The following is a 20,608-nucleotide window of genomic DNA, read 5'->3' as shown; positions in this document are numbered from 1 at the left end:
CGGTCGATCACCACGGTCGACCATCAAAGTTTCTAGAATTTTCTGAGTCTCGAATGTGGCTCGCGGTCAACCGTGAGATTTTCACGGTCGACCGTGAGATTTTCACAGTCAATCACCGTTCACTCCAACAGTCATTGTGTACAGAATCTGATTTCCGATTCTGTTGGTTTTTTTAGGGGTGGGCAAAAACCGAAAAAACCGGTTCAACCGAAAAAACCGCCCAAAAAAACGGACCGGTTAACCGAACCGAATTAAATGGATGAGAAGAAGTCTCTAAACCGCCCGAACCGAATTAAATCGGTTTGGATCCGGTTTGAACCCCTGAACCGCCCAAAAAAAAACCGACCCGAATTCTGTTGGGCGGTTTAGAGACTAAACTTATACCTCAAAACTTTTCCTGTTATCATCCAATAGATTCAAATGGCGTAAGGAGCAATTTCAAGCAATGAGTACAACAATATCAAAAAAAAATATCCTTGAGAACTAAGTAAAGATTCAAATCAATCCAGAAAATTTGTTATGCACATGATGCACTTACAAAAGATGCATATGCTACATTATATGAACAATATCATACAAAACATCACTCCCCCGTGTAATTAAATAAACTTAAACTTTAGTTAAAAAAATTCGCAGAAAAGATCTTGAGAATTACATAAGATCCAAATCAATCACAAAATGTGTTATGTACATGATACTTACAAGAGATAAGCATGCTGTATTATATGAACAACATCTTTAAAACATCAGTTCTCTGCGTAATTATATCAACTCAAAACTTTATTCTAAAGATGATAACCAGTCTAATAAAGCTTTGTTGGCAAGCTCAGGAACCTCATCATGAGGACAATGCCTAGCTTGCAAATTCACAACAGAAGTCTTTGGATAGAACTCTTTGTAAATTCAAAACCAACACCGAACCGAACCGAACCGAATTTCGGTTGGGCCAAATATTCGGATGAAGGGGAAAAAATCTGGATCTGGATGCGAGTTTTGAGAATTCAAAAAATTCAGATTGGATGCGGATTGGGCATAAAACCGAACGGAACCGAATATGCCCAGCCCTAGGTTTTTTGGTCATTTCTGTTGGGCTTTTGGCTGAGGTTTTGGGAGGCTATAAATATCCCATTAATCTCAGTTCTCATGGCAATCCAAGAAGTTTTTTAAACAAGAGTTTTAACAAGGGTTTAAGTGTTGTTTAAGTTTGTTTAAGAAGCTTTTAAGCATTTGAGAGTTTGAGTTTGTGAAATCAATTTCACAAGAGCTTGAGGAGATCATTTATTGGTATTTGAGCATCCAACTCTTTTCCTTCCACTCTTGATATATTGAGAAGTTTTCTAAACTCAATGTAGCTTTATATTTTATATTGTTTGGTTATCATTTTATTAAGCTAGTATTCATATTGAGTTTAGTTGATTTTGTTTTCTCTTTGTTTACACACACACAACCATTGAGCTTATTGTATTTATATCCATAGTATAATTGGATTGTGAGATTGTGTAACTTCGAGAGTGAGCTTATAATTCATTCTTATCCATTGTAGAGAACAAACACTTTGTACTGTGCTTATTGTGAGAATCACTTTGTAATACACTTATACACTGAGAGAAGTGTGTGGCGAGAGTCGGGGATCGTCCCAAGAGGAGTAGCATCGGTTTTCAAACCTAGGAAAAGGTTGTATCCGAGCACTTGAGGGAGACACGTCTAGTTCCAACACTTGAGAGGGTGTAGAGTGGGATTACAAGAGTGTGTTAGTTATAGAGTTTTTGGTAAAGTAGAAAACCGTATTGTGTGGTGTAAAAGTTGTTCGGGTAAGCGTAAAAAACCCGGTTGTGATAGTGGATTTCTCCCCGGGAGTGGGGAACAGAGACGTAGGACGAAAGGTCCGAACTCCGTTATCAAATTGTGTGTTTGTATTGTTTATTTACACTATCACTCTTATCTTGTTTATGTTTATTTCACCCTTGTGTTAGTTTATATATCCTTGCATATATTTTTATCATATAGGATATATCTTATTGTTCATATTGCTTATCCTATCTCACATATCTTGTTGTATTTTATACTTGCTAGGATAACTTGTTAATTAGCTTTAATTGGCATTAAATCAGATTAGATTAGCATAAGACCCTAATCACCCCCCCAGGGTCTAACAATTGGTATCAGAGGTTGCTGCTCTTTGATTTAAGGTCTAATCACCTTGAGTTAAAGATTCAAGTTATCTTATTTATGCTAATCTAGTTATTATTATATTTGCCTTGCTTGCATACATTCACATATATATCATGAATATGGGTGCATTTCGTTTAGGCTATGATCCAAATATTGCTTCAAAATATTAAAATTTCCCTTATGCTCAGTGGTGCTCTAAATTTAAAATATTTGTTGAATCTAGAAATATTAACTTATGGAAAGTTATTGATTGTGCTTACATTGTGCCCACATTAGAGAAATCCAAGTGGAGTGATCATGATAATAAAATATTTACAATGAACAAGCTTTTGTTAGAATTTTTGCTTAATACTTTTGACTCATCCTTTTCTAACAAATTTGTTCATTTCGATAGTGCTTAAAAATTTTGGAAATTTATTAAAGCACATCAAGAGGACTTGGAGGAAATCTGACAAGCTTTGGAGAATTCTTCTTCAAGTTCATGTAGAGCATCATGCATATGGCCATTAGGGGATAACCCTAGTGTGGTAAGCGATTCAGAATCTGATGATGATTTATCTATTAATGAACTTACTTTTGCATATGAGAGATTATCACATGCCTATACAAAATTGCAAAATGATTTTATTGATCTTAAAAGCAAGCATGTAGAATTAAAATCTGATCATGAGTTGCTAGGTTCCAAATTTGATATCATTGCTAAAGAGAATATTACACTTAAAGATGTAGAATTAAAATCTGATCATGAGTTGCTAGGTTCCAAATTTGATATCATTGCTAAAGAGAATATTACACTTAAAGAAAATAATGGATATCATTGCTAAAGAGAATATTACACTTAAAGAAAATAATGATATATTAAATTTGGAAAATAAAAATTTGAGCTCATCCATTGCTAGCTTAACTCATGCAAATAAAGATGCCATGCTAGAAGTAGAATGTATTAGAAATGAATTTGATTCTTTTAAGAATAACCATACATGCTCTACTTCTATTATCAATGATGTTGTGACCAATAATAAATTAAATCTTGTGAAAAACCATATATCATGCTTAGATTCAACTTTTAACACATGCATTGATAATCATAAGAAACTTATGGACAAGTGTGCTAAATCTAGTGCTATAACTTATAAATCACCTACACACTATGCACACTTGTATAGCAAAGTTTACAAGTGCTCCATTTGTGGTCGTAAAGGCCATTTAGGTAAATTTTGCTATGATGCACACAAATATAAAAAATGTCAATGCTCCTTGTGCATCTCATCAAGTCTCTTCATCACATGTACATACACATACACCTATTGTTCATCATAAGCATGCTCATGTGTGTCATTGATCTTTGTGGTCGTTTTGGTCATTTAGCCGAATATTGTTTTGATTTAAAAAGAAAATATTTTTTACTAAATATTTCTAGTAGACCACATATTTTTAAATGTGATGTTTGTTGTAGATATGACCACTTAGGAAAGTTTTGTTTTGATAATGTTTTACATTTGCAAAATAATCTTAAAAGATCATCTATGGTTGCAAATGTTTCCCGTGCACGAGCTAATGGTCTACAAAAATAAATGGATCTCGTTTATTGTACAAATTGCAATCGGAAGGGTCATTTGAATGAATATTATTTTGACCGTGTTAGTGCACCATATGTGCCCAAGAGGGTTCATAACCCTAGGGCTTTAAGATTTAATGAAAGGGGTCATGTCCCTAAACAAACCAGCACCAAGAATACTTGGGTGCCAAAATAAATTTTAAGTCAAGAATTTTAGTACTTTTATTTTTATTTTTCTTTGTTTTAAAAAATGTATTTTAAACTTTTATGAAAATAATTCCTTTTATTGGTCAAATTCTTTTGTTTTCATGATTATTGGTTTTATTTTGATGAGAGGTTTGTGTTTATATAACCCCCCCGGGTTTATTGGGTGTTTATTCCTAAACCTTGTTTACCTGTGTTAAAATATTTATATGGGTTGATACTAGCTCAAGAGATAGATATAGTTGCCTCTCTTGTTTTGTAAAAATCTATGATGAATTGGTTTTATACATTTAAAGATGATTGCTTATAGTTCACGATTCTTATATGTTTTGTAATCTTATCTTTGAACTATGAAAATTTTGTTTTGATTTGTTCGATTGAATTCATTATATAGTACAAATAGATGATTCAATGATTCAAATTTTAAATATGCTTTATAATGTATTCTATGAGTGGTTTGATCAAGTCCTACAAAGAAAATTTTCTTTATTTATCAAACATCATTTTTGGATATAAACTTTGATTTATGATTTCTTTTGATTGATTTGTTTTCATTTGAAAACTTTTTGCATGATTCTCATATTCTTCTTCTTTTGATTTCATAAATCCATACATTGTTATGATTTATTTTGAAAATATCCATTCTTAATTTTATTTCCTTTTCCCCTACATATAAGCAAATTATTTTCCTTCATGGATTCTCATTCATAAACATTTTTTTAATGATGTCTTTTTGGATCCTCATCTCTTTGGGGCAAGTATGATAAATGTTTGGTTTGTATATATACATCTTGAAATCTTTGTAACACCCTTCATGATGTTATATATACACATGTGTTCTTATTGTTCTTTTGCATGTGAGTTGTTTAGCAAATTTTTGCTTGCTCACATGTCTTGCCATGATCTTTATTGCATTCACTCCATATGGCATTTTAATAGGGGGAGTAATCCCTATATATTTATACTCATCCATGCATATTGATAGGGGGAGCTTTCGCTCTCTTCATTCTTTTGTTGTCCCCTTTTTGATGTTGTCAAAGGAGAAGAAATATTGTGAGTATATTCTTTCTTGTTTATATACATGATATATTACACTTTGTATATTTATTTCCTTTCATACATATATCCTTTTTGTAAATTATTTGTCATCATCAAAAAGGAGGAGATTGTTAGCCTTCTTGTTTTGATGATGATTTACAAACAATTTACATCTAATATTATTTATCAAGTGTTTGTGTTTTATATTTATTCTAGGCAAACAATATGTTGGAGGTTGGATGGATTGCGCCATAACGATCATATCAAATGGAGGTTGGTGGAATAGTGGTTGAAGCCTTGCAATTCAAGTTAAAGATTCAAGTTCAATCTTCATCCGCGAGATTCCAAGGTAGAGCTTCGTTGAAGATCACAAGCTTGGGTAAAATTAGTTTTAGGTTTTATATTATGTGTGTTAGTACTTTAATCTCAATCATATACACACATACACGTTTTAGTTTTGTATATATATAGTTATATATATATACATAAGTTAAGTTTTGGTTTCTATGTATATTTAGTTATATGTATACATACATGGTTTTGAGTTTTCAAGTTTTAACATGAAACAATTGAATATAATTACAAAACATATTTTTTGTTACATACTTATATGCATATATATGATTTCATCTCTATATCAATTTTATATAGTTCAATGAAATCATGTTTTAGTGCATTATATGTGTATTTTGATAAAATACTATATTCATTATTTATGGACTTCATAATAATAGTATAAATCTTTCTTCAAGTCTATAAAATTATTTTGTATTGTTTCTAAACATGGTTAAGCTAAAATGTAAAAACTCATATGTTCACATTTTCATATTTTGGACTATTTTACAAAATGATGAAATTTTTCATTTGGGAGATCTTTTCTGAAAACCAGTTTTTGTAGCATGTGTATTATTATTCCACAATTATTTTCCAAGGTTTTATACTTTTTGGAATTTATTTGATATTTTTAAATAGGGTTTTAAATCAGAAAAACTATTTTCAAACTGTCACTTTCATATATCAGTTTGCGGTCGACCATCACGGTCGACCACCATGGTCGACCGCACCTTTATTTTTAACCTGCGGAGCTAACAGAAACTTTTACGGTCGACTGTCATGGTCGATCGTCAGCTTGAAAATTCCCACGATCGACCACCACGGTCGACCGTCAAAGTTTCTGGAATTTTCTGAGCCTTGAAAGTGGCTCCCCGTCGACCGCGAGATTTTCACGGTCGACCGCGAGATTTTCACGGTCGATGTACAGAATCTGATTTCTGATTCTGTTGGTTTTTTGGTCATTTCTGTTGGGCTTTTGGCTGAGGTTTTTGGAGGCTATAAATACCCCATTCATCTCAGTTCTCATGGTAATCCAAGAAGTTTTTTAAACAAGAGTTTTAACAAAGATTTAAGTGTTGTTTAAGTTTGTTTAAGAAGCTTTTAAGCATTTGAGAGTTTGAGTTTGTGAAATCAATTTCACAAGAGCTTGAGGAGATCATATATTGGTGTTTGAGCATCCAAAGAGTTTGAGTTTGTGAAATCAATTTCACAAGAGCTTGAGGAGATCATATATTGGTGTTTGAGCATCCATCTCATCTCCTTCCACTCTTGACGTATTGAGAAGTTTTCTAAACTCAATCTAGCTTTATATTTTATATTGTTTGATCATCATTTTATTAAGCTAGTATTTATATTGAGTTTAGTTGATTTTATTTTCTCTTTGTTTACACACACACAACCATTGAGCTTATTGTATTTACATTCATAGTATAATTGGGTTGTGGGATAGTATAACTTAGAGAGGGAGCTTATAATTCATTCTCATCCATTGTAGAGAATAAACACTCTGTATTGTGCTTATTGTGAGAATCACTTTGTAATACACTTGTACACCAAGAGAAGTATATGGTGAGAGTCGGGGATCATTCCAAGAGGAGTGGCATCGGTTGATTAACCTAGGGAGAGGTTATATCCAAGCACTTGAGGGAGACACGTCTAGTTCCGACACTTGAGAGGGTGTAGAGTGGGATTACAAGAGTGCGTTAGTTGTAGAGTTTTCGGTAAACTAGAAAACCGTATTGTGTGGTGTAAATGTTGTTCGGGTAAGCGTAAAAAACCCGGTTGTGATAGTGGATTTCTTCCCGAGAGTAGGGAGCGGAGACGTAGGACGAAAGGTCCGAACTCTGTTATCATATTATGTATTTGCATTATTTATTTACACTATCACTCTTATCTTGTTTATGTTTATTTCACCCTTGTGTTAGTTTATATATCTTTGCATATATTTTTATCATATAAGATATATCTCATTATTCATATTGCTTATCCTAGCTCACATATCTTGTTGTATTTCATACTTGCTAGGATAACTTGTTAATTAGCTTTAATTGACATTAAATCAGATTAGATTAGCATAAGACCCTAATCACCCCCCCTCTCTAGGGTCTAACACTTACACTATTCTTAAGGTGTTGCGAGCAGACACATATCAACTAAGAGCCCCAGATGGAAGAATCTTGCAGCACCCTTGGAATATTTGAACATCTCAGATTATACTTTAAATAATCATGTACAAAATTTTATTCATTATAAAGAAGAAATCCCTTTGAATCTGACTCTTGTATAGCACTATCGTAGTGCTAAATCTATGAAGGAATCTTATGCCCTTTGTGCCTCCATAGGATAAATCCAAGACAAACTCGCCATACAGTTGGCTTCGACTTACATATCTCGACCACCATAACTGGGCGAAAAGACCTAGGCATCCTCATTAAGACTTAAGCACCCAGCCTCTGGGTTGTTATTTGCCAAAAACACCTAGACATCCTCATTAATACCTAGGCACCCAACCTTCGAGTTGTCATTTATCGAAAAGATCTAGGCATACACGTTAAACCTTAGACACCCAACCTCCGGGTTGTCATTTACTAAAAAGACCTAGGTGTCCTCATTAAGACCTAAGCACCCAACTTTTGGGTTATCATTTGTCAAAATGACCTAGGCCTCCTCACTAAAACATAGACACCTAATCTTTAGGTTGTTATTTGCCAAAAAATCCTAGGCCTCCTCATTAAGACCTAGGCACCTAACCTCCAGTTATCATTTACCAAAAAGACCTAGGCATCCTCATTAATAGCTAGACACCCAACCTAGGGATTGTTCTTTGCCAAAAAGACCTAGGCGTCCTCATTAAGACCTAGGCACACAACCTCCAGGTTGTCATTTGCTGAAAAGAGCTAGACATCCTTATTAAGATCTAGGCACTCAACCTCCGGGTTCCTATTTGCCAAAAAGACCAAGGCATGCTCATTAAGACCTAGGCACCTAACTTCTAGGTTGTTATTTGCTAAAAAAACCTAGGCATCCTCATTAAGACCTAGGCACTCAACCTCCAGATTGTTATTTGCCAAAAAGGCCTAAGCATCCTCATTAAGACCTAGGCACCCAACCTCCGGGTTGTCACTTGCCGAAAAGACCTAGGTGTCCTCATTATGACCTAGGCACCCAACCTCTGGGTTGTCATTTGTCAAAAAGACATAGGCATCCTCATTAAGACCTAGAAACTGAACCTCCGGGTTGTCACCTGTCAAAAAGACATATGTGCCCTCATTAAGTCCTAGGCACACCAACCTTTAGGTCATCTTCAACAAAAAAGACCTAGGCACCCTCTTTAAGTCCTAGGAACTCTAATCTTTTGGTTTTCTTCAACAAAAAAAGACCTAGGCGCTTCACCGCCAACAAAACAAAGGACGAGTCACTCAACTCGCCCCCACCAACACTCAGATTACCACCTACACAACCAACTCACTGTAATTAACTCGTAATCTCACTTTTAGAATGAAGCCATGTGACGTCCCTGGTTTCACGCATGGCTGTAGTCCAAGGTGAACCGAAGAATATCAAACCTTCCATGCACCTATACTATGTAACAGCATGTTTCACCATCACAGTAATATCTCTCTAGTGAGAGTTAAACAATAAACAAGTGTAGGTATAAGCAGATAGAATAAATATAATAATGCAAGGAATACAATATAGAGAAAAGCTACAAAAGTAAATGTAGTCATGTCCTAACCAAGAAAATGAAGTACAACTGATGTCTGAAATAAATGTGAAATATCTCAATACATAGAGTCAAATGAAAACAATACTAAGGCACTCTGCCTCCAACATGAAATACATCTTTAAAGTCTAACAATAAGCAATAAGTAACTATTGTAGAGTACAAATAAACTACTAATAATAAATGACGGAAGCTAAGACGAAACTCTGTCAACCTGCGACTCTCCAGACGCCTGACTCGCTGCCTGAAAAGAGGAGAAACAACGAGTATCAAAGCGTTAGTAAGAACAACTTCACCACCCCCAGGGAGAAGGGGTTAGAAGTACAAAAATACTACTAGTACATATAGATATATAAATCATCTATCCTAAACTAAGAGGAAATTGATATTTAGAAATCTACAATACGAGAATAGGTACATCGATCGAAATAATCCAAACAAGAAAACCCTAATGTATATACCTCATATCTCAAATTGTGAATCACTAAATGCCAACTCCAAAAACTCTGAATAATAATAATAAAACAAAGGAAAATACGTTACCAAGCCTCATCCGAAACAAATCATGTCAAAATAACCTACACTACCCTCGGGTAGGTGGCACAGTCACAAGAATAATAATCCGATAAAAGAATCTTGTATAATATACATCGTGTAAAACAACCTCAATCTCATACCCTACTCTCGGGGTAAGTAACATGGGAGCATGAAAATAAATCTGTGTGATCCTCTAACAACAAAATAATAATGCTGAGTAAGGCGCTCATAATATCCTGTCGTATCACCTACCTTACTCGATCGCCCTGTGAAAATAGGCATATTAGCTCAATCCGGAATGATGCATCATAGAGTGTAGTCTACCACGGTCTCATTGTGGTATACCAACTAATCCACTCTGAGTATAGTCTACCATTGTCTCATTACGATATACCAACTAACCCCACTCAAGTATCCAAACTTATCATGAATTGCAATATATGTCATTCTCTATCATGACAAACTCAAAATACAGATTACACACCTCCAAATGCTCGTACATGCTCAACTCTAGTACGTGTACTCTAGAGGTCAAGTACGTGCCTCGAAGTGCGGACCAGAACATCGTGTTCATGATCAACTCACGCGTCAAATTAACAAGTTCACAAAACAACACTGACCAGTCAAGTGATTCCTTATATCGGTCGACTAGCGGCAACAAGCACAAACCATGCACACGAATCAACCATTGACTAGTCGACCAATGCATCTCATTGGTCGACTGGCCAGAGCTAGACTATAAGGTTAAAAGTCGAGTTCGGCCGACTGATCATGTTCGATCTATTGACCGACGTTGGTGTCGGGTTTGGGTTACAAGTTTTGTTTACAATGCATCAAAATCAAAATTTTTTTACAATAACACATGTATTATAACTTGTTTAGTGTGATTAGGGTTCAGTTGTCTATATGAAACATAATTATCATGTTTGAGCGAATTCTAATAACCCTAACATGATCATGTTTGTAAGAATCTTCATGAAAACAACTAAAATCAACATAAAACTTATGTTTGATCTATTTTAGAATCTAAAACTAAATCAAGAAATTTGTTTTAAAACCTTTTAAGTCAAAAGGTTAAATCTTTATGTCATATAGTTTAAAGAAGTGATCTTTGTTGGACCCTAGAGGGGGGGTGATTAGGGTCAAGAGGCTATAATTATGCAATAAAAATAAGACAAGCAAACCACAATATTCTAATGCAATCAAAATAGAGGAGATAAGGTTAGGAATCGTTATCCTGTGACGTGTGATATGTTAACAAGGTTCGGTCCGCTGACCTACGTCCCCGCTCCCCACTCTCGAGGAGAAATCCACTACACAACCCGGTTTGGAAGCCGGAACTTCGTCTACACAGCAATCCCCACACGATCTCACACTACACAGTTGATCTCACTAGATCACACTCCCTCACAGTTGATCTACACAAGATCACACTCACAAGATAGTAGAAATGGTGTAAGACTCTCTCTTTACAACGTCCCTATGGCAAAGAGAAAGAGCACACTGAAGCTGGAAAGTGAACACATAAAAACACAGAAAGAACAGTTTGAAAATTTTGCTCAGTGAAAACAAACGTCTCTGGTTTTTGCAAAAGCTGGGACACTGAGGAAGAAGAAGAGGTGGAGTTTAAATAGGAGAAAAACAGCTGTTTAAACCCATCCCTTAATCCCCCAAAATCTGGAAGCAAAGCGTCGCTGAGATCTGTACTGAGCGGCGCCGAAAAAAGATAGAGATTACCGTTTGAAAAATACGGTGGTCGACCGGCGAAAATTTTGGTCGACCGACGAAAAAGTTTGGTCAACCGACTAAAATTTTGGTCGACCGCTATCCAGATCAAAAACGAGAAAAACAAGCAGAGACTTATCCGGTCGACCAGTGCGGTCGACCGAAGGAAGCTCTCGGTCGACCGCGGCGGTCGACCGACGAACTCTCTGCTGCCCAGAGAGGAATGTACATAAGTGCGGTTGACCGCATTCTGATACATCCCAAAACACTGTTTTTGACTCAACAAAAATATTTGGAAAATATTTATTTGATCTCTGAAAATTATGAAACTTTGTAAAATGTTTTTAATACTAAAAACAAATTGTTTAGAAAAGGAATTTTGCAAATAAGTCCTCTTACTTATGAGAAATAGTATTTTGTGAAAAACACTTAAAAACATAAATATGAAAACGTGTGTGTGATTCCTCCATGAATGGCACTGACAAGCTTGATAAATGAATTTACTACATTTGTACTCAATAAGCCATTAGTACCGTTAATGGTGGTTGTAAAACATCATCAAAACATAAGGGCTAACAATCTCTCCCTTTTTGATGATGACAACCAACCATTATATAAGAGCAAGAAAAAAATAAAGATAGCTTATAGATAGGTGCTCCCCCTATCTATGAGCTCCCCCTAAGTATATGCAACAAATGAGGAGATTTCTCTCCCCTTTTGTCACCATAAAAAATGGGGTAAAGAGAAATGCAAAATGCAACTAAACAAGAAAAGCAATGTAGAACTTTCACATAGTGCATAAGCCCAAACCATTTCTTATGCGATAAAAATCATCCTCTCCAAGAGGCTTAGTAAATATATCCGCTAATTGAGATTTTGTGTCAACAAATACTAGGGATACATCTTGTCTCTCTACATGATCGCGTAAGAAATGATGGCGCACATCAATATGCTTGGTTCTAGAATGCAAAACTAAATTTTTGGAAATATTTATAGCACTAGTGTTATCACAAAAGATTTTTATATTTTGTAAAATCAAATCATAGTCAACTAAGCTTTGTTTCATCCATAAGACTTGAGCACAACATAAGCCGACGGCAATGTGCTTTGTTTCATCCATAAGACTTGAGCACAACATAAGCCGACGGCAATGTATTCCGCTTCCGTAGTGGATAATGCAACACAATTTTGTTTCTTAGAAGCCCAAGAGACAAGTGAATTTCCTAAGAATTGGCATGTTCCACTCGTACTTTTGCGATCTACCTTACATCCGGCAAAGTCAGCATCACAAAAACCATATAAATCAAAAGAGGTACTTTTGGATAAAATAAACCAAGATTAAAAGTTCCATTAACATACTTAATTATCCTTTTAACCACAATTAAATGAGATGCTTTAGGAGATGCTTGAAAACGTGCACATGCACACACACTAAACATGATGTCAGGTCTATTAGCGGTGAGATAAAGAAGACTACCTATCATACCTCGGTATAGTTTTTGGTCCACGTCTTCACCACTTTCATCCGCATCAAGCTTGACACTTGTACTCATGGGAGTAGGCGCATGCTTAGAGTTCTCCAAATTGAATTTCTTCACCAATTCCTTAGCATACTTGCTTTGAGAAATAAATATCCCATCCTTTGTTTGCTTAACTTGAAGCCCGAGAAAGAATGTAAGCTCTCCCATCATACTCATCTCAAAATGATCTTGCATAACCTTAGAAAATTCCTTGCACAAAGATTCATTAGTAGCACCGAAAATGATATCATCAACATATATTTGAACTAAAATGAAATCATTTTTCCTTTTTCTCACAAAAAGTGTGTTATCAATTGTTCCTTTTGAAAAACAAACCCATTTAGTACCAATTACACTAGCATTGTTAGGTCTAGGAACTAATTTCCAAACATCATTTCTTGTAAAATTATTTAGTTCTTCATGCATAGCCAAAACCCAAAATTCATCATTTAAAGCATCATTAATCTTTTTAGGTTCTAGTTGAGATAAGAATGCAACATTACCATACTCACTCAAGGCTTTTGAGCGAGTAACAACTCCTTGTGAAGGGCTCCCAATAATTTATTCCTTTGGATGGTTTGATGCGAATTTCCAAGCTTTAGGAAGATCAACTTGTTCATGAGCATTGGAGCTATCCACATCCTTTTGAGCTTCTATGGAGGGAGTATCATTGATTTGTAAAAAGTCCAATCCTCCCTCAACATCATCATCTTCATCTTTCCTAGGTAAAACAACTTGAGAACCAACATTAGTCTCATCAAAAGTAACGTTTATAGATTCTTCAATAATGATGCTTCGTTTATTGAAGACCCTATAAGCCTTACATCGAGGTGCATAACCTAAGAAAATACCAACATCAATTTTAGAATCAAATTTATCATGGTGATCTTTTGTATTTAAAATAAAGGGAAAAATGCTTCTAGCCCCCAAAAGCCAAGTGAACGTGCTTCCCACCCCCAAGGCTTGGTCAATGGGCGTTTTACCCCTAAAAATAAAGAATCTGTTCTCTGAGCTCCCAAAACACAAAACCCAAGACATTAAAACATGTGAAGACCATAATACCATTCTCTCTCTCTCTTTCTTTTTTTATTAAAATATGATGACGGTTATTTTATTATTTTTGTTTTTCTCTCTCTCTTTATCATGATGTACCAAGAGGATAGTTGATATGATTGATGGGGATTATTTTATTATTTTTGTTTTTTATTATTTTCGTTGTTTGTATTGGGATGTTGTTAAAGTTACGGGTTAATTGTTAAGGTTACGAGTTAATTGTTAATGTTACGGGTCAATTGTTAAGGTTATGAATCCTCTCTCTCTCTCTTTCTTTTTTTATTAAAATATGATGAGAGTTATTTTATTATTTTTGTTTTTCTCTCTCTCTTTATCATGATGTATCAAGATGATAGTTGAAATGATTGATGAGGATTATTTTATTATTTTTGTTTTTTATTATTTTGGTTGTTGGTATTGGGAGGTTGTTAAAGTTACGAGTTAATTGTTAAGGTTACGAGTTAATTGTTAATTTTACGGGTCAATTGTTAAGGTTATGAATCCTCTCTCTCTCTCTCTCTCTCTCTCTCTCTCTCTCTATCATGATGTTTCTTTGATGATATTGAAATGATTAAAGAGAATTATTATTTTATTATTTTTATTTTTTATTCTTTTTGTATTTTTAGAATATTCGTTGTTAAGGATAATTGTTGGTTGTAAAGGTTATGCATTGATTGTTAAGGTTACGGGTTGGTTGTTAAGGTTAAGGGTTTGTTGTTAAGGTTATGGGTTTGTTGTGTAGGTTACGGATTTGTTGTTAAGGTTACGGGTTTAATTGTTAAGGTTACGTGTTTAATTGTTAAGGTTACGGATTTAATTGTTAAGGTTATGTATTTAATTGTTAAGGTTACGGGTTTAATTATTACGGTTACGGTTTATTAATTGTTAAGGTTACAGTTTAATTGTTAAGGTTACGGGTTTAATTGTTAAGGTTACGGGTTTAATTATTATGGTTATGGTTTTAATTGTTAAGGTTATGGATCCCTTCTCTCTCTCCCTCGTAACCTTAACAATTAAACCCGTAACCTTAACAATTAAACCCGTAACCTTAACAACAAATCCGTAACCTACACAAAAAACCCATAACCTTAATAACAAACCCTTAACCTTAACAACCAACCCGTAACCTTAACAATCAATGCATAACCTTTACAACCAACCATTATCCTTAACAACGAATATTCTAAAAATACAAAAAGAATAAAAAACAAAAATAATAAAATAATAATCCTCTTTAATTATTTCAATATCATCAAAGAAACATCATGAGAGAGAGAGAGAGAGAGGATTCATAACCTTAACAATTGACCCGTAACATTAACAATTAACTTGTAACCATAACAATTAACCCGTAAATTTAACAACCTCCCAATACAAACAACCAAAATAATAAAAAATGAAAATAATAAAATAATCCTCATCAATCACAAACAACCAAAATAATAAAAAATGAAAATAATAAAATAATCCTCATCAATCATTTCAACTATCCTCTTGGTACATCATGATAAAGAGAGAGAGAAGAGAGAGAGAAAAACAAAAATAATAAAATAACCCTCATCATATTTTAATAAAAAAAGAAAGAGAGAGGATTCATAACCTTAACAATTAACCCGTAACATTAATAATTAACTTGTAACCTTAACAATTAACCCGTAACTTTAACAACATCCCAATACAAACAACAAAAATAATAAAAAACAAAAATAATAAAATAATCCTCATCAATTATTTTAACTATCCTCTTGGTACATCATGATAAAGAGAGAGAAAATAAAAATAATAAAATAATCCTCATCATATTTTAATAAAAAAAAGAAAGATAGAGAGAAGGGTATTATGGTCTTCACATGTTTTAATGTCTTGGGTTTTGTGTTTTGGGGGCTCAGAGAACAGATTCTTTATTTTTAGGGGTAAAACGCCCATTAACCAAGTCTTGGGGGTGGGAAGCATGTTCACTTGGCTTTTGGGGGCTGGAAGCATTTTTCCCTAAAATAAAACATTTACAACCAAAGATACAAAAATAACCAATAAAAGGAGTTTTTCCATAAAAAATTTCATAAGGAGTTTTCTTAAGCTTTGGTCTAATCAAAACACGATTTAAAACATGGCAAGCCGTATTGACGGCTTCGGCCCAAAAATATTTTGGCAAATCAAATGAATTTAACATAGTGCGTGCCATCTCTTGTATGGTGCGATTTTTCCGTTCAATAACACCATTTTGTTGTGGTGTTCTAGGAGCGAAGAACATGTGAGTTATACCATGATGAGCACAAAAATCATAGAAAAATTCATTTTGAAATTCACCAGCATGATCACTTCTTATTTTAACAACTTTCAAATCTTTTTTATTTTCAATTCTTTTGACATGATTAGCAAATTCTTCAAAACAATCATTTTTCTTTGCAAGAAATATTGTCCATGTAAAACGAGAAAAATCATCAATAATCACAAAAACATAGTGTTTCCCTCCAAGAGAGGTAACATGCATAGGACCAAACAAATCAAGATGAAGTAATTGCAAAGGTTTAGAAGTCGATACCTCATGGATGGATTTGAAGAAAGATTTTGTTTGTTTACCTTTGGCACAATCCTCACATATGGTATCTTTGACGAAGTGCAAGCTAGGTAACCCTTTAACAAGATTTCTCTTAGATAATTTTGATATTAACTCCATATTTGCATGTCCAAGTCTCTTATGCCAAATCCAAGGGTTTTCATCAATTGCCGCAAGGCACTTCACATCTTAATTCACTAATTCATTCATCTCAAAAATGTATACATTAAATTTGCGATTAGCAATAAAAATAATTTTTCCATTCATACTAATGATGCATTTATCCGATTTAAAGGAAATATCAAAACCTTTATCACTCAATTGGCTAATGCTAAGAAGATTATGATTCAAACCATTTACCAAATAAACATCTTCTATAACGGGTGAGGGTTTCTTACCAAAAGAACCAACACCAATGATTTTACCTTTCTCACCACCGCCGAATGATACATTACCTCCTTTAATTCTTGATAGGGTTGCAAATAACTCTTTGTTGCCCGTCATATGATGTGAGCAACCACTATCAAGGTACCACATCTCCTTACGTCATTGCCGTGATGTTCCCTACAAGAGATGAAGATGAAGATGTAGTAGCTTTAGGTACCCAAGTCTTAGGTCCTTGGTGGTTAGTAGTCTTGGTACCTTTGGGTACCCATGTCAATCCATAAAATTCAAAGTTGTCCTTAATTCTACAATGAGTAGAAATATGACCATGTTTCATGCAATATGTGCACACAAAATTTCATTTGTATGTCTGACCATGAGAATCATGAAACCTATTTCTACCATGGTGATGATGATTAGCATAAGCATGAGTGGGTCTAATCCTTCCACCCTCAATTTCTAGTCTCTCAATCTTTGATCTTAATTGCTTATTCTCGAAATCGAGATCTCCTAGCAATTCATCTTTTAGTGCAAGAGAGGTTGTTAATTGTTCTAGCTTGATATCACAAGAAGCATGCAATTTTTTAAAAGAAGAGTATTCTTTTGACATTCTCTTAAATTCAAAGTTTAATTCTTCTAGAGCCGTAGCTATGTCACATTGCATGTAAAAAGATTCACTTTCGGTCTCGGATATTACCTCTTGCTCATGAGCCATGAAACAAATGTTGGGGTCATGAAGAGCAAGTTTGGCTCCTTCTTCATTACTATCCGAATCACTTGGTTCGGATTCTTCCCATCCGGCATACATAGCCTTCTTCTTCTTGTACTTCATGTACTTCTCTTTGAGCTTGGGGAAATCCTTAGCGATGTGGCTCGGTTCATTGCACTCAAAACATTTACCTACACGTGAGGAAAATTTGTTGTTAGATCGAGGGTTAAATTTCTTGTTCATTCTTATGAGTCTAGAGATTCTTCTAGAGAGATGAGCCACTTCTCTAGAAAAATCAACTTCACTATCCGATGACGAAGATGAGTTGTCACTAGCTCCTTTGAGAGCTATGGTCTTCAATTTTGGTGATGGCTCCTCAACTTCCCGTGATGGCACTTCCTCCTTCTCCTTCCCCTTGAGCTTCTTCTCATGGACCTTGAGCTTTCCGATGAGACTATCGAGAGCTAGAGTAGTAAGGTCATGAGCTTCCTCGATGGCCGTAGCTTTGGGTTCCCACGCCGGAGTCAAGGAACGAAATATCTTGTAGTTCATTTCTTGAATGGACAATTGCTTGTCAAGACCATGCAATTCATTTATGATATTAGTAAAACGAGAAAACATAGCATCAATGGATTCATTAGGAAGGATTTTAAATAGCTCATAATCATGCATAAACCCACTAATCTTAGATTCCTTAACTTGGGGGGTTCCTTCATGTGTGATACATAATTTTACCCAAATTTTGTATGCGGTTGCACATGTGGAAACTCTATTCATTGGGGGAAAGACCACAAATTAAGGCGTTCATAGCCTTAGCATTGACATTGGCTTGGTGCCTTTCTCGATCGGTCATGTTCCCGACTTTGGACTTCTCAACATATTTCTTTTCTATGAGATCTAGGATGTCAAGATCAATACAACGAAGGTAAATTCTCATCCTAGCCTTCCAATAAGCAAAGTTACTCCCGGTGAAGAGTGGTGATCTAGTGGTGGATTGTCCTTCTAACATATGCATATTCAAAGAAGCCTCCATTAGATCTTTTCTCTAAGCCTCCATTAGATCTTTTCTCTAAGGCAGTTAAACCAAAAACTAATATAGAGACCAAGCTCTGATACCAATTGTTGGACCCTAGAGGGGGGGTGATTGGTCAAGAGGCTATAATTATGCAATAAAAATAAGACAAGCAAACCACAGTATTCTAATACAATCAAAATAGAGGAGATAGGGTTAGGAATCGTTATCCTGTGACGCGCGATATGTTAACGAGTTTCGGTCCACTAACCTACGTCCCCGCTCCTCACTCTCGAGGAGAAATCCACTACACAACCCGGTTTGGAAGCCGGAACTTCGTCTACACAGCAATCCCCACACGATCTCACACTACATAGTTGATCTCACTAGATCACACTCCCTCACAGTTGATCTACACAAGATCATACTCACAAGATAGTAGAAATGGTGTAAGACTCTCTCTTTACAACGTCCCTATGGCAAAGAGAAAGAGCACACTGAAGCTGGGAAGTGAACACACAAAAACACAGAAAGAACAGTTTGAAAATTTTGCTCAGTGAAAATAAACGTCTCTGGTTTTTGCAAAAGCGACGAAATTTTCGGTCGACCGCGATCCAGATTGAAAACGAGAAAAACAAACAGAGACTTCAACGGTCGACCGGTGCGGTCGACCGACAGAAAAATTGAGCTCTCGGTCGACCGCATCGGTCGACCGACAAACTCTCTGCTGCCCACTGACGAATGATCATATGAGCGGTCGATCGGTGCGCTCGACCGCATTCTGATACATTTCAGATAAACAGTTTTGACTCAACTAAAAATATTTAGAAAATATTTATTTGACCTCTGAAAATTATAAAACTTTGTAAAATGTTTTTAATACTAAAAAGAAACTGTTTGGAAAAGGAATTTTGCAGATAGGTCCTCATACTTGTGAAAAATAGTATTTTGTGAAAAACGCTTAAAAACATAAGTATGAAAACGTGTGTGTGATATCCCAATAGCTTCAAGTGAAGTCAATAACTCTTTGCCTACATTCTAGCACTAGAGAGAAAAATAAAAGATAGCTAATATCCTCATATAGAATGCAATGCTTGAGTCTTGATATAGCTTGAATTTGGATGAAGCTTCTATTTGATTTGTTGTTCTTGAAATAACGTTGCTTCATCACTATGCCTCCTCCTCCTTTGGATATCATCGTTATAGCGCATATTCCATTCAATCCTCCATATGTGGTACTAACAAGCTTGATAAATGAATTCACTACATTTGTACTTAATAAGCCATTAGTACCGATAATGGTGGTTGTAAAACATCATCAAAACATAAGGGCTAACAATCTTTACTCAAAAACAGGTTTTTAAAAATTCAATTAAACAAAATAAAACCAAATAGAAATGGGGATGAGATTGGAGGAGATGAAACTCACCTCAAAATCATGCTGGGCTCCTCAAACACATGAGAGACACGATCCTCCTTCACCAAATGCCAAGAAACTCACCCTCCCCTAGGTTTTAGCTTCACATAGCTCTTAAAACTCACTAGAACCAACTCTAGGGTTTTAGAGGGAAGGGGTGGCTGTTGTTTACGTGAAAATATGAAGAAAAAGGGAAATTTTGGATACATATATACTTATATATATACACAAACAAACCCGAACCAAAACAAATCTTGACACGACCTGAAACCCATACTCATGCACTGATCGGTCGATTGATGCTCATTTATCAATCGATGGACCAATACCTATCGGTTGACCAATTTTAATAATCATTCGACCGACCAGAGGTGGTCTCAGCTGACAGTTTCTCATGTGTTTGTGCATGTTTACGCTATATATCTTTATAAACGTACTTAATCAATCTCAAATCAATTATTAACATACTCATTCACCTCAGAATAGTGTCAACCATAATAAAAATTATTAAATATTATTTTCATAATATTTTTGAAGAAATTATAGGGTTTTACAAGTCATAAGCGAACAAATGCTAAAATAAGGAGCAAATGAAAGCACACAAGATGATGGCGAAGTTCAAATTCTTCCCACTTACAAGAAAAGCTATTGTTGGCCTCTTTGTT

Source organism: Asparagus officinalis, chromosome 3, assembly GCF_001876935.1.
Source record: "Asparagus officinalis chromosome 3, Aspof.V1, whole genome shotgun sequence".
NCBI classification, from domain to species: domain Eukaryota; kingdom Viridiplantae; phylum Streptophyta; class Magnoliopsida; order Asparagales; family Asparagaceae; genus Asparagus; species Asparagus officinalis.
Note: the sequence above shows the minus strand (reverse complement) of the source record.